The sequence below is a fragment of the Macrotis lagotis genome, chromosome 6 (assembly GCF_037893015.1).
Source record: "Macrotis lagotis isolate mMagLag1 chromosome 6, bilby.v1.9.chrom.fasta, whole genome shotgun sequence".
In the NCBI taxonomy this organism is placed as follows: domain Eukaryota; kingdom Metazoa; phylum Chordata; class Mammalia; order Peramelemorphia; family Peramelidae; genus Macrotis; species Macrotis lagotis.
In genome coordinates this window covers 120,224,403-120,240,129 of record NC_133663.1, presented here as the reverse complement: position 1 = coordinate 120,240,129, position 15,727 = coordinate 120,224,403, and the positions used below count along the sequence as shown (strand labels likewise).

At 32.5% G+C, this 15,727-nt stretch overlaps 1 long non-coding RNA gene across 7 annotated transcripts in view; it reads left to right on the top strand.

Moving 5' to 3' along the window:
• Positions 1-15,727, top strand: part of LOC141491807 (uncharacterized) — a 295,727-nt gene that overhangs the window by 196,878 nt on the left and 83,122 nt on the right. For 5 of the 7 annotated variants that reach the window (XR_012469768.1, XR_012469765.1, XR_012469762.1 and 2 more), the window contains one exon: positions 12,161-12,335. This is a non-coding gene — a long non-coding RNA (uncharacterized LOC141491807). Of the gene's footprint in view, positions 1-9,572; positions 9,688-12,160; positions 12,336-15,727 lie in introns of all 7 variants that reach the window. The other 2 variants (XR_012469767.1, XR_012469764.1) reach the window with 1 other exon arrangement.

The window sequence follows — 15,727 nt, the reverse complement described above, 5'->3', positions numbered from 1 at the left end:
GCCCAAAATGGTTCGCAATTGTTGCACTGATGGAATGAGCAAGTCCTTCAAGGTTGAACATCACTGCCATGTTGCTGTTAGGGTATACAGTGTTTTTCTGGTTCTGCTCATCTCACTCAGCATGGAATGTCTTTTTTAAAAAATATGACTCAGTTCTCTGTATATTTTAGAAATGAGTCTTTTGGGAGTGGCTAGGTGGCACAATGGAGAGAGCACCGGCCCTGCAGTCAGGAGTACCTGGGGTCAAATCTGGCCTCAGACATTTAATAATTACCTAGCTATGTGGCCTTGGGCAAGCCACTTAACCCCATTGCCTTGCAAAAACCTAAAAAAGAAAAAAAAAAGAAACGAATCCTTTGTCAGAAATATTAGTTGTAAAGATTGTTTCCCAGTTTACTACATTTCTTTTGATCTGGGATGCAGTGGTTTTATCTGGGCAAAAGCTTTTTAATTTAATGTAATTGAAATCATCTAATTTGTTTTTAGTGATGTTCTCTATCTTTTCCTTAGTCATAAGCTGCTCCCCATTCCATAGATCTGACAGGTAAACTAGTCCTTGATCTTCTAATTTGCTTATAGTATTGTTTTTTATGTCTAAATCCTGTATCCATTTGGATCTTATCTTGGAATTGGGTGTGAGGTGTTGGTCTAATATAAATTTCTTCCATACTAACTTCCAATTTTCCCAGCAGTTTTTATAGAAGAGAGTTTTTGTCCCAATAGCTGGACTCTTTGGGTTTATCAAACAGCAGATTATTATAATTGTTTCTTGCTATTGCAACTAGCCTATTCTACTGATCCACCACTCTATTTCTAAGTCAATACCAGACAGTTTTGATGACTGATGCTTTATAATATAATTTTAGATTGGGTAGGTCTACGTCCCCTTCTTTTGTACTTTTTTTTCATTAAATCCCTGGAAATTCTTGACTTTTTATTTCTCCATATGAATTTACTTACAAGTTTTTCTAAATCATTGAAATACAGTTTTGTAATTTTGATTGGTAGGGCACTAAACAGGTAGTTTAGTTTTGGTAGAATCACCATTTTTATTATATTAGCTCTACCTATTCATGAGTAGTTGATGTTTGCCCAGTTATTTAAATCTGATTTAATTTGTGTGAGAAGTTTTTTTATAATTGTTTTCAAAAAGTTTCTGAGTCTGCCTTGGCAAACAGACTCACAGGCATTTTACATTGTCTGAGGTTACTTTGAATGGGATTTCTCTTTCTAGCTCTTCCTGCTGTATCTTGCTAGTCATATATAGAAAAGTTGAAGATTTATGAGGGTTTATTTTATATCCTGCAAGTTTGCTAAAATTGCTAATTGTTTCCAGTAGTATTTTGGATAATTTCCTGGAATTCTCCTCTGCAAAGAGTGAGAGTTTTGTCTCTTCTTTCCCAGTTCTAATTCCTTCTATTTCTTTTTCTTCTCTAATTGTTGAAGCTAACATTTCTAATACGATATTGAATAGCAGTGGTGATAATGGGCATCCTTGTTTCACCCCTGATCTTATTGGGAATGCCTCTATCCTTTCCCCATTGAATATAATGCTTGTTGATGGTTTCAGATAGATACTGCTTATTATTCTAAGGAACAGTCTTTTTATTCCTACACTCTCTAGTGTTTTTAGTAAGAATGGGTGTTGCATTTTTTCAAAAACTTTTTGAGCATCAATTGATATGATCATATAATTTCTTATAGTTTTGTTGTTGATATAATTGATTATAATAACAGTTTTCCTAATATTGAACCAACCCTGCATTCTTGGGATAAATCCCACTTGATCATACTGTATATCCCAGTGATAACTCGTAATCAATCATTTTGTAAGATTTTATTTAAGATTTTTGCATCTATATTCATCAGGGAGATAGGTCTATAATTTTCTTTCTCAGTTTTAACTCTTCCTGGTTTAGGTGTCAGTACCATATTGGGTTCATAGAAGTATTTAGGCAGAGTTTCATCTTCCCCTATTTTTCCAAAGAGTTTATATGGAATTGAAACCAATTGTTCCTTAAATGTTTGGTAGAATTCACTTGTGAATTCATCAGGCCCTGGAGACTTTTTCCTATGGAGTTCAATGATAATTTATTGAATTTCTTTTTCTGAGATAGGGTTGTTTAGGTATTTAATCTCCTCTTTAACCTGGGCAACTTACATTTTTGTAAATATTCATCCATTTCACTTACATTGTCAAATTTATTGGCATAGAGTTGGACAAAGTAATTCCAAATTACTATTTTAATTTCCTCCTCACTGGTGGTGAGTTCACTTTTTTCATTTATGATACTAGCAATTTGGTTTTCTTCTTTCTTTTTTTTAATCTAACTGACCATTTATCAATTTTATTGTTTTTTTCATAAAACCAACTCTTGGTTTTATTTATTTGACAGGTTTTTTTTTGCTTTAAATTTTATTAATTTCTCCTTTAATTTTTAGAAATTCTAATTTGGTATTATTTAATTGGGGATTTTTAATTTGTTCTTTCTCTAATTTTTTAACTGCATATTTTGTTCATTGATTTCCTCTTTCTCTAATTTATTCATTTAAGCATGACAGCTGCTTTGAGTGAATCCCATAGGTATTGGTATGTTGTTTCATTATTATCATTATCTAGGATAAAATGATTAATTTTTTTGACAATTTGACAATTTTTTGATCCACTCATTCTTTAAAATGAGGTTATTCAATTTCCAATTGGTTCTGGGTCTATATCTCCCTGGCCCAATATTGTATATAATTTTTACTGCATTAAGATCTGAGAAAGATGTAATCATTATTTTTGCCTTTTTTGCAGTTGATCATTAAGTTTTTATGTCCTAGTACATGGTCAATTTTTGTATAAGCGCCATGTACTGCAGAGAAAAAGATATATTCCTTTCTATCCCCATTCAGTTTCCTCCATAAGTCTACCATATCTAGTTTTTCTAACAATCTATTTACCTCCTTAACTTCTTTCTTGTTTATTTTCTGATTTGATTTATCTAGATTTGAAAGAGGGAGGTTGAGGTCTCCCACTAATAGAGTTTTGCTGTCTATGTCTTCCTGTAGTTCTTTCAGCTTCTCCTCTAAGAATCTGGATGCTATCCCATTGGGTGCATACATACACACACACACACACACACACACACATATATTCAGTATTGAAATCACTTTATTGTCTATGTCTTTTAGGATGATCTAGTTTCCTTCCTTATCTCTTTTAATGCTATCAATTTTTTGCAGGTCATTTGTCTGAGATAAGAATTGCTACCCCTGCTTTTTTCACTTCAGCTGAAGCAAAATATATTTTGCTACAACCTTTTACCTTTACTCTATATGTATCACTCTACTTCAAATGAGTTTCTTGTAAGCAGCATATTGTAGGATTCTAGTTTTTTAATCCACTCTGCTGTTTGCTTACGTTTGAAGGGAGAGTTCTTCCCATTCACATTCAAAGTTATAATTACTAATTCTTTATTGCCCTCCATAAATGCCACATTTCTTAATGATTTTCTGAATCATCATCTATATTATAATCAACATTTTAAAGAAAAAATTATAAAAAATGGAACAGAGTTCTTGGAATGAATGTAACTTTTTTTGAAATTGAAACATACAAAGATGAATTAGTTTTTTGAATTTTTGAGTAGCGATTTTTACACAATATTCTTCCATATATAATCAAATAAATATCCATGTGAATGATTTCCAAAATGCTACAACTTGAAGAAATCTTCATGAATATTTGCTAAGTTTAAATAATTTAATATTTAGCTACTTTTTGTTCCTATTCTTCTTTGAAATCAGGTAAATAAAAATTTGAGTGTTTTTTTTAAAATTCAGATAGGGAAATGTTTGTTTCCTTTTAGCCTATCAATGTTTGAGTGGTTAAGAGGAGGAACAGGGTAGATCAGGTTTTGTGAAATTGTATCATGCTTTGTGATGTGAATAGAAATTTGGATGACCATATGATTTTTTTATTCATTCACTTATCTGGATATGTTGATCATATTGTTTCTGTAGTCAGCATAATGCAGTCTGTTTCTCAATTTGTCTTAACTTTTAAGGGCAGGGCCAATGTTATGTATGTCTTATATATTACTCAGAGGGCTTGTTAATGAAAATTGTAATGGACTTGATTTCAGAAAGACCTGGGTTTAATACTTGATTATACTATTTTTCCCTATTTTTTGTGATTCTCCAGAATTTATCACAGTGCAATATTAGTGGACTGCTTGACTGAATTACCCAAGGAACATCATGGTGACCATTTCTTCATCTATTTTTTGTTGTTTAATCCTTTTTTAGTTGCATTTGACTCTTTATGACCTCATCTGAGATTTTCTAAGCAACAATACTAGAATGATGTGCCATTTTCTTCATTATGGGAATTATTCTTGTAATATTTCTATCCCAGAATTATTATGAGGAATAAATAAGGCAAGGCAGTTAGGTGGTCAAGTGAATAGAGTATCAGACCTGGAGTCAGAAAGACTCCTCTTGCTGAATTCAAACCTGAACTCATTCATTTACTGTGTGACTGGGCAAATCACTTAACCTTGCTTGCCTCAGTTTCCTTATGTGTAAAATGAGCTGGAGAAGGCAATGGCAGACCACTCCTGAATCTGCCAAGAAAACTTCAAAAGTTGTCACAAAGAGACATGACTGAAAAATGACTAAATATCAGCAAAAACAATAATGAATAAGATGATGAAATGATTTATAATTGCAGATTGCTACGTAAATATAATTTACAGTTTTAGGTGCTCAGTTAATACTGAAGGAGTCATAAATTCCAATTTATACCAAAAGAAAAGAGAAAAAAACATGGAAAGACAGGGTGTAGAGTAAATGAATTTGAGATTTATTATCTGATAGTAAACATGGTGTTTTACATTTAGAAATTATTTTAAAGTTTGATAAGAGTAGATGTGTTCATAATTAGTTGACTGAATTTTTTTCTTCTTTTATTCAGGCATTGTGTGACCTTGGCAAGGTATTATTAAATACCTATTAATATGATTAAGAATTTGATTCTATTAGTGTGAATCTTAATTACTTATTTTCCTTTCAAATTAGAATATATGTTAATGTTAGGGAAACTTTAGTAAAAAATTTCACTATTCCAGTGTTAGATATTGCTATTACCTGTAAGGAATAACCTCATGAAATCTTCTATTTCAAAAACATTAAACAAAATAATAAAGATTTTATTTCTCATATTTATAAAATTTTAAGAAAAATCAAGTTAGTAAAAATATCTGATCAATTCATTTTAAAAAGTGTTCTTTTAATTATCCATCCCAGTCAGCTATAAGTAAAGCTAGTGACACAAAGCATGATGCCCTGTTCATTCAAAAGCATCAGTTCACAAACAAATTGCCCAGGTTACCTTGGACAAATAACTTTTTCAGCTAATATTAACACAATCAGATAAAACAAAATCTAGTTTGATAACTGGTGTAAGGAGGAAAGAGGATTGGCTGAACAGAAAAGAAAGATTGATTTATATTATTCATAAATCATCAATACAGATCTGTCTTCATTTAATATCGAACCTATAAATTAGATGAGCAGATAAACTTCAAACTATTTGAAAGTTTCTAACTGATAAAAGTGAGGCCAGAGATTTCCATATTTACATAATAGAACATCATTTGAAGACAGACAATTCCACATTGATTAAGAAATTAAAGAAAAGTCTCATGAAAAAGAGTGAAAGATCAATTTGTATAAAAAATTTTTGACATAAATACTAATGAAGGGCCAGTTACTCCAAATTCAGAATAAGAAAAAATTGCCAGAAATTGTATATGTAGATTTATCCAGTAATATAATGGGAAAAGTATATATTTATATATGGACAGCTATATATTTATAAACATATTCACATCAATATGTGCATTTATCATATATAAATATTATTCCTGGATAGAGTAGTTAACATGAATTCAGAAAATAAGGTTTCAAGATCTTTGTATGCTTATATACTAGATGTGGTATGATATAATTGCTATGTTGCTTACTGATTATAATTTTTTTTTTTTAGTTTTTGCAAGGCAATGGGGTTAAGTGGCTTGCCCAAGGGCTCACAGTTAGGTAATTATTAAGTGTCTGAGGCCGGATTTGAACTCAGGTACTCCTGACTCCAGGGCCAGTGCTCTATCCACTGCGCCACCTAGCTGCCCCCAGATCATAATTTTCAAATAGGAATCTAATGGGGGATGAGTGCAACTCTAGGTTTTTCTCCCTTTTGATTATACCAAATTTTAACCATTTCCCCAATTTCCCCCCTTTTCTATTGTAAAGTTATTGTCTTTAAACCCAGCTGTCAACCCACTTTAACTCATTTCCCTCCTTTCTCTATTTCTAGTTCTCAAAACTACTCCTTTTTTTTTTTAATACCATGCCAAAACTAGGATCAGACTTCTTTAAGGCTACTATGATCAATTATATGTAGATCATAGCAATGTAGTGTGATGGAAATAAATAGTGGTCAGACAATCATTCAACAATTATTATATGTTTACCTTGTGCTAATGGTAATACCCTAATAAAATGAAAGGCACAACAATGTCCCTGACCTCAAGTTTATCATAGGAGAGACTACATGTAAATAATTATGTACATAGAGAATGCACTGGTTTTGAAGTATGTAGTTCTGGTGTTTACTACATGATGACCTTGGTCAAATCACTTTAATTTTCTGACTTTTAGATTTCACACCTAGAGAATGAAAGCATTGGACTAGATGATCTTTAATAGCTCATCTGAGTTTTAATTAATTATCCTATCACTGCTGCAATATTGCTCAGATTTAGATTTTTATTCAGCAATTTTAAACTCTTCTTGATTATAAAGACCTTGAAAGGAGATTCTCCCATTCAGAAGAAGAAAAACAAAGCAAAACACACACACACACACACACACACAAACACACACAGACATGCAAACAGGAACACACAAAAAATTCAGTGCTTCAGAATCTGATGAACACTTTATAAAATTTATCTCTTCTGTAGCTTTCCCTTTATAATAATTCCTCACACTGAAAATTACTAATCTGTAAATATGTTTATCAAAATATAATATAAAGTGCTAACCTGACTGTGCTGAGGGGAGGAGGTGGGAAGGGAGTGTGGAGGGAAATTTTGTAAATTAAATTTATACATGTGCATATGGATGAAAATAATTTTTTTTTTTACAAAAGGAGATTTTCTGAATTCTCTCTGTCTTTGCATTGCCTAATTCGGTATTGTCTACTACTTTCTACTAGGGGTCAATACTTGTCAGACTTTTTGTGGGTGATTATTTTCCTTTCACTTTTCCCTCTCTACTCCTGCTTTCCTTTTCTGATCACTTCTTTTTCCTTTTCAATCACACTGTTCCATAGAAAATAAATGTCTTTATACCTGTACAATGGTACCCCCATAAAGCACATTTTTGCCAGTGGTAACCTGTGTTCTGGGATTGCTAAATGGATAGGTGGGCTTATAACTAAAGTAACAAGAGTTAAGCAGTTAGATTTTTTTAAACCCTGGCAGTTCTCCATGACTGTCATTCTTTGACCTTGGCTTTGATGCCAGGAAAATTCCAAATGGGGTCACACAGATTTGGACACAACTGAAATGACTGAACAACAACAACAAAACAATTGATATGCTATTTATCCCACTTCTTGGTGTATAATACGTTTTCATCTTTAAAGCTATTTTTTGTGTGTATTTGTGTGTATATATGTGTGTGTGTGTGTGTGTGTGTGTGTGTGTGTGTATTATCTCAAAATGTGCCACTTTTCCACGTAATAAAATTACATCACCTTATTCTCAATTAGATTCTTGATGAATCTAATAGATGCTAATTTTATGTTAGTGGCATAAGAAAATCATATTTTATTCTGACACTATCAATTGATTTAGAACAAAATATAATTTCATATATTTCCAGTACATTACAACAGAAAAAAACTTTGTTGTGGAGGGAATAGAGTAAGCCTTGGCGTAATTAGGAAAATCTGCGCTATGGTCCTGCCTCTGTTTCATCCTCAATGGGTGACTGAGAGAAATAGTCTAAAATTTTACTGCCTTGAGACCTAGTCCATTCTCTTAGAGGGGTTTCCTTATTCTATAACAGTGAAATCACAGGTCTAGTCTAGTTCCTATTTCTAAGATGTTTTATAGTATTCAAATTTTACAAGTGAAAAGATAGTATGGGGTAATGCAGTAAAGTCAAACTCAAACCACTAAAGCTATATATAAATATTTGGATGTTGATTTAGACAACTACTTATTAATATTATATATAATATCATTTTTTAATTTACCCAATTACAGTTTAATCTGGTAGCATATAGAGTTTTGAATTTATAGTCTGGAAGATTTAGATTTGAATCTATCTCACAAACTTACTGACTTAATAATTCACCCAATTCCTCCAAGTCTTGTCACTGGAAAATGAGGGGTTTAGTCTTGAGAGCTAGTCCCTTCCATCTCTAAAGTCTGTGATTCTATGATTTATGAATTAAAAATAGTTTTGTTTATGATACAGGCAATAGAAAATGTCTCATACACTAGTTAAGCAATATTGGGCAAACTTTAACAAAGCATTAAATAAAAAACATTGATCGACGCTGCTACTTTACATTTGTGAATTTTGCATTATTCACATCAAGGTTTTACTACTATTTCTACCTGAATAATAAATATTTTTGAATCATGGCTCTCATGAATCATATAATTTGGCTATCTAATTTTACAAATAAAGAAACTTAGATCCCAAGAATATAAATAACTTTCCCCAAGATCACACATGGATTAAATAGCATAGTAGGTCAGGTGCTCTGTTTTTCAAATACATTACTCTATTACTGGGCTATACCATCTCCCAAGTGAATTAATCTAACATTTTGATATCTATACTTTTCCCAAGGATTCTTTTTATATTGTCATAGAGGTTATGGTTTAAAAAAAGTAATCAGTTTAGATGTCTGAATTTGAGTAGCACATTTAAACATGGATTGACTAAACAGATGTTTCAATGCACCAAGACATGGGTCAAGTATCAGTAAAAGTAAAGATCATTTAATATGATTTATTTGGTTGTCTTCTTCCCTCTTATTCATGCTTTCCTACAACTTAAGCATTGTGTGTATGTGTGTGTGTATTTCTGTGTATTTCTGTAGCTTCACAGCTACAAAGATGCAAAATTAGACTTTTTTTTAACCTTTCTAGTCTTCTCTGTCCAAGTGACTCTTTCAATAGTCTTTTGAAAAGGACATTTCCTATAGAAAAACCTAGATCTGGGTATACCAACTGAATAGAACAGCATGTATTAAGAATATCCAACAGTTAGGTGATTGGTAAGTGGAGAAAAAAAGCTGTCCAATTTCTAATTTTTTGGAAAGAACATGGTAGTTATTTTCAGTTTTAAAATGGCTTCTTTCAAAATAAATTGGAAACATTTTGATGAGAAGAAATTGGTATGGCATTTTTGTTTGATGAAAAGTGAGTCATTAATTAATTCCCACTGGGATGTTTAAATAGGTGGATATAAAAGAAAAGAAAAAACCTATTCACTATATTCCACAGATGTTAAGACAACTGAAGATAAAATAGAGTAAGATGGAAGAAGAAGATATTACCAGGCAAATATTGGCCAACATTTATTTGGTAACGAATTGCCTAAATTACAAGAAAATTTCAGGTAACAGAAAACTATTTTTTTAATGTGGAAAATGAAGAGAGTAATAAAGAGCTATTAGAATATTATTCATTCAAATTTAAACATAAAAAAGCATGCTTATTGGGTATTTAAATGAAAAAGCAGCTTCTAATTAACAGTTACAGCAGGAAACATGCAATATTTTCTGAAATTGTTTGTTTCTCAGTAATGTTAGTCATTTTTTTAATTGAAATGATTATTGTATACACATCTAGGAAATTTGGACTAATTAATTAATATTATTTATCTGAAACTATAACTAAAAAAACTGAAAAGTATTGCTCAACTCTGAATACTCTTAATAGTTGTCTGTCTCTTTTAGTTGGTAATTTGTGGACTGAGAGGCAAATCAAGGATAATTTAGATTGTAATTATTCATTTCAATAAACTCAGAAAGGATATTGAGGATCTCTTTGATAATGAATATCCAATCTGCATTTATTGTGCTTAATAATAGCTGCACATATGTAACATTTTCAACTGTGATTTGCAGACAAAATTGGTAATGAGTGTCTCGTCTAATGAGAATGTGTTAGCTTTTCAATGTTTTTCTCCCCAAATGGTTTCAAAACTAACTTAGCAGATGTGTTTTTTTCTCCCTTTTTACTTTATTCTTGCTAGTGAATTGTGTGCTCTCTGAGTGTCTATAGTGAGATGATTATAATAGTATATGCTATTTCAGACTGTACGATAGAAACTTGTTGGGTTGCTGAAAAATGTCAGAGCATTTAGCACAGGTGGCTTCTATTGTTAATGCTAAGAGCACCAATTAGGATTATTTATAGATTGGGTGCAAAGAATGTCTAAGAATTCCATCTCTAGGAGGCCATTTTAAAGGAGAAACAATGGTAATGTTTTTGAAGAATACTACTTTATATTTAATAGGAGGGTTCATTTTTTTTTAAAAGCATTTTTGTCATTGTTTTATTTCAGGTTATATGATACAAAAGATCATGGTACCAGAAAGAAAGATGATCGTTCAGTTTGAATTTTTTAAAATGAATTACATATAAATTGACAAATACACATTTAACTCTTTTAAGTTCAAATTAATGGCAATCAATCCAAAGATATTTGTCCAAGTAATTATATCTACTTTTTATAAAACAGTTGGAAAAAATGTTAATAAAAAATATTTAAAGGTAGCAGCAATGTAGCCCTATTGCTTAAATAGAAATGTCAATTCCATTCTCAACAGAAGAACACAAATTTAAACCAAACTTCAGAACACTGTCACCAATTGTGGGGAGTTAGGATGGTAGAGAATCAGGTCTGATTCAGGAAGACCTGAGATCAAATTTGACCTCAGATACTTACTAGCTCTTGTGAACCTGGGCAATTCATTTCATTGCTTGTCTCAGTTTCCTCATTTGTAAAACAAACTGCAGAAGGAAATGGAAAATCACTAGAGTATCTTTGACGAGAAAACTCTAAATGGGATTGTGAAGAGTCAGAAACAATTGAAATGACTGAGCTACAAAATCACCAATACTGTAAGCTTGTAATGGTCCAAAGTTCCATATGAAGCATTGCAACAGGAAAAACAAACTTAACTAAAAGCCCTACTTGAACAGTACCCGACTAGGAGGAGTTTACAATTTAATTCAAGCCACACTGTCATAGATTTAGTCCTTTACACCTGGAATGAAGCACAGTTATTACTTAGTTCTTCCTTTCCCCACATTTCCAAATGAGGAAAATTATATTCTACCAGTTATATGCTGGAGCCAGTTTATACCAACTAGGGAGATCTAATTGTTACATTTTCTTTTTTTTTTAGGTTTTTTTTTTTAGATTTGTTTTGCAAGTCAAATGGTGTTAAGTGGCTTGCCCAAGGCCACACAGCTAGGTAATTATTAAGTGTTTGCGATCTGATTTGAACCCAGCTACTCCTGACTCCAGGGCCGGTGCTTTATTCACTGCACCACCTAGCTGCCCCTAACTGTTACATTTTCATTGTGAGCATTGATACCTCCAAAATTGAAAATGTTATAAATCTGGACATGAACTATTGTTATGCTAATGGTATAGACTTAGAAAAGATTTGAAGAAAATGTTAGTAATATAGGTTAGATTTTTAAACTTCGAGATGTCTTGGACATTTTGTGTTTGAGTGTGTGTGTGTGTGTGTGTGTGTGTGTGTGTGTGTGTGTGTGTGAGAGAGAGAGAGAGAGAGAGAGAGAGAGAGAGAGAGAGAGAGAGAAACAAAGTGGGGGAAGGAGAGGGAGACAAACATTCCCCTCACAGTTCTCTAATCATCTTTTCTAAAACTTATTGGACCAAAGTGCTCCCTCCCTGCTCAGCCAACTCTCAGATTTGTGTTTTCTCAGAAATTATAAAGCAAGCTTCTTGAGGTCAAAAACCTTCTTTAAATTTGCATGTGTCTCCATTGTATTAGCAAAATGTTTGGCACATTGTTAAACAGTTAATAAGCTCATTTTCCTTTAATTTATAGGGGAGAAGTAACATTGCTATAGGTCCCTCATCTGAGCAAGAATTGGACACAGGATCTCTGACTATATCACACTGACCTACTTGAATGCAGAAAACAAAAAGTACAGAAAGAACATTATATCAATATATGCAACAGTGGAGCAAATTGAAAGAAATATTGGATGGCAATTACTTAGGTGAGCACAATCAGGGACATAAAGTGTGGGGGACACTTCACAAAGGCTTTGGGTATCTCCTGTTTGTTTGCTTAGCAGTGAGGCAGCCAAATAGTCTCTTTACTTCCTCTTTCCTCTCTTTTCTCCCAATGCTTTCTGTGACCTCTGAAAATATAATTAAAGAAAACCAACTGGGAACTAATGGATCTTTTAGGGACTCAGTGAGGATTGCTTTAGCTGGAGAACTTGGATAAACTAAGAAAGGAACCAAATGAGATTTGTAAATCCTAAAATCACCTGAGAGTGAACTTGGAATTAAATCCTATTTAGTTCAAACCTTTTAATTTATAGATGAGGAAAATGAGATATAGGGAATTTATCCTAAGTGATAAAGAAGACAAATGTTAGTGGTCCTAATTTAGGAAGTGGTATTTGTGTGTGTGTGTGTTTGTGTGTGTGTGTGTGTCTGTGTTTTATAAGCCCATTATTATCCTATGTTGGGGAATAATTTAGAGAAATTGTGAATATGATTGAGTTACTTTGCTCTAGGCTACTAACATGAAGCTCATAGATCATATTTTGTATAATTGTTTGTCTAAAAACCTCTCTCCCTCATTTCTTTCCATTCTATGATGACTTGCTCTCTCCATTAGTACATTTTCTGTTACTTGTTGCCAAGTCACCTATCTCCTGGGGGCATTATATTTTTCAGACTCTGTAGGGTCAACTCTGTTTTCTACATCTATGTTTGTGCTATCTCACCTAGAACCTAATCACATTTTTGTATCTCCATCATAGTACCGAAAGGTTTTACTTGAGCTGATGGTATTCATAGTTCTGAGAAGTCCTAAGAATTTCTGTAACTATACTATTGGCTACCCAGAAGCTGGTATATACCTACACATTACCCTAAAAATGTATCTAAGAAAATACTTCTCATCCCTTAGAATGAGTTTCTCCTGCCCTAAAAACAAGCTTTTAACTTGATAGTCCCTACTGAGAAAAAAGGAAAACAAAGTACATAGGAAAGGATTCTTATGAGACAAAATATTACTGTTTCCATTCAATATCAACATAACAACAGCCTCTATGTTCTGAATGAGGTAGAAGATTTTAATTGCATGAACTTCTAAAATGTAGAGATACAACTCCCTTATTTAAAGGTAAAGAAGGAAATGACTGGTCAGTTTGGAAAAAGTAGTTGATTTAGCAACACATGTATGTAGCAAAACATATCAATATCCTTTATCACCGTTAGCTGAAAAAAAATCCAGATTAGACATTGAAGAAACTATAAATGTAAGCTATTAAAAATTATAAATGTATGATTCTAGATTTATAGTTGTACTTGTCAAAGCCTTGAAGAAACAAAACCTAAAAGAAAACACTTGAATAAATGACTCACTCTTTTTCTAAGAATTTTATGTATCTTTATTATCATTTTTTATAAACTCATATAAAAAGGACTGATAAAAATGTGGACCAATAAAAGAAATCTATTAAGCCATCAAAATGTCCCTTACAAGTACAGCTCCTTTGATATCTGATCCCCAGGGAAAGTTGTATGACAGAAGTTGATAATCATTTCTTGTCCTGGAAAGAATACAAGTTTTCAGCTCTTAAAGATTCTACTTTTAGAAACTCTATGTAGAATAATTATGAGGATAGAATGAGATAGCTTTATTGTCATACCTTTCAGTGTTCAAAAAAAGTAAAATTATCCCAAATGAAATAATTACAAATGTTTCACATATATTTTTGTATTTATGGACAAAATTATATATGACATTCTACTTCTAAAATCCATACTGCTTAAGATATAAAAAAAATCTTTTTCATTGATTCCATTATTTATAATGTTCTAAACAATTACTTCTATGGTAGATGTTATTTTTCATGAAAATAGTTTGTATTATATATACTTTTAAAATTTGTTTTTTTAAGGTTTTTGCAAGGCAAATGGGGTTAAGTGGCTTGCCCAAGGCCACACAGCTAGGTAATTATTGAGTGTCTGAGACCGGATTTGAACCCAGGTACTCCTGACTCCAGGGCCGGTGTTTTACCCACTACGCCACCTAGCCGCCCCTTAAAATTGGCTGTGCACTGATCAATATTTTAGTGAATATGTGATCTCATCATTATTAGTACTCTATTTTAACATTTTCAAGTCATATTCCATCCACACCACCTCAGTCTGAAAGATTTCTGTTCTTGTCCTTCCAAATATCCTCCATAGATGTGGTAGGCACAATAGCCTAATCCCTGTTCATGCAGGTTGGTCTAGTTTGTTTGTTTTCCCCTCAAAGATATTGAGGTATTCCTTGAGACTTGGTTGGTTTAGGTGACAAAGACTGACATCACTTTCTCATTGCTTGAGTACAAAGCATACATGATGAACAGGAGGGGATGGATGCTTGATTGGTGAATATGATAGATTTACCTTCAAGGAGTTTTCAATTTCTGTCCTCATTGAATATTCTTCTCCTTTGCCTAAGTAAAACTTATATTAACTATTGAATGGTGTACATGTGTATAATTTTGTTCTAATAACAAACCTAGGCCACCAGAGATTGGATTACGAGAATTAGAGTATTCACCCTATGTATTGGCTTATCTTCCTTTCAATTTCTTGGTATTGTATGGGTAGCATTGGTATACATACAGACTCCAATATGTCATATTCTCAAAATGAATAGCAGAATTCTTTTTGAAGTATTCATCTCTTTGGTATGATATCTTTTATTTCCATTGTTTCCCAATTCTTTCTTAGTAACATGTTTCAGTCAGTTCACTTCTATCATGAATCAATTAGCTTTTGGCAACTAGATGACCAAGTGGGTAGAGAACTGGCCCTGAAGTAAGGAGGTTGTGAGTTCAAATGTGGTCTCAGATACTTTTCACTTAATAACTGTGTAACTTTAGACAAGTCATTTAACACTGGTTGCCTCACATCCATCTCCAGTGAACCTGATTCATATCTGGCCACAGGACCCAGATTTCTCTGAGTTAGTGAAGCAACCCCTTCACACAGATCCAAATCACATGATGTCATGTTATGATCTTCTTTGAAAATGAAGAAGAAATATCATCAACTTTTGACAGTGGTGATATTTCATGATCAATAGGTCAGTTTTTATTTTAGGAAGACTTGACAGAAAATAATTCTGCACAATTTTCTGAATGTAATGAATGTAATTTCCTTTATTCCATCAATTCTAGGCCAGTTTATTTTCAAAAATCTGAAGTTCAAAATGACTGTATCAAAGGAGAAATTTTATGAATTGTCTTTATGACTTGAAATCAGAGCCTGGACTTTGGATATTTGAAGACCTGGCATTCTTCATCTTCTAGATTCCTTCTTTCACACCTTAACTCTTTTTTTTCACAAAAACACCCAGTTAAACTGAACACTT